Raw genomic sequence first — 774 nt, forward strand, 5'->3', positions numbered from 1 at the left:
CTGACCAAGGCTCAAATGAAAATCAATATCTCAGGATAAAAATCGCGCCAGTCCCCGACAGCGGCGCCAAAAACTTGATGTGCTAAAATCGTAAGTGTGCACACAGTGGGCACAAAGTCCCCAAAGTGGCGGTGCAAGTGCACGCCGACAATGTGATCGCTTCAAGTAATAGAGTGGTATAGTACCAAGATCGTTTCCACAGGGACCGGACTTACTGAGAATCAGAGACTTTCATGAACTTCTTGAACATGCTTCGGGTTGAGAAAATAAATTACTTTTGATTGGTGCAAAGCGTTAAACTACGAAATAAACCTTTTATATTAAAAGTCGGGTATGGGTGTAAGTTTTGCTTAAGAATATTGCAGGAACAATTTGGTCAAAAACACAAGGGACTTCCATAATAACTCCTATCTCTTGAAAGTGAATTCTTATATACTGTACCCACAGAGTGCCCACAAAGCGTCCAATTATATCAATCTTAAACTTGCCGAATTAGTTACTAGATAAAAAGATATCTGGTTCCACTAGCCTGAAGATTTATACTCACAGCGTATTGTAGAATAAACTCGACTAATATCAGAACATAAGCTAAAAACATGCAAAACCCGCATCTCTGCGTGATTATCAAAGACTCTCTCAAATCTTTGTGCATCATCTAAGCCGTATTTCATATCCACCCATCTCTGGATCAAGGATCTAATATTAACACTTCAAAGTGATCGGCTTATCTGCGTTGAGCTTAAGTCTCGACTTAAATGACCAAGCTTAAGAATC

The sequence above is a fragment of the Cynara cardunculus genome (assembly GCF_001531365.2).
Source record: "Cynara cardunculus var. scolymus isolate 2C chromosome LG 2, CcrdV1, whole genome shotgun sequence".
NCBI classification, from domain to species: domain Eukaryota; kingdom Viridiplantae; phylum Streptophyta; class Magnoliopsida; order Asterales; family Asteraceae; genus Cynara; species Cynara cardunculus.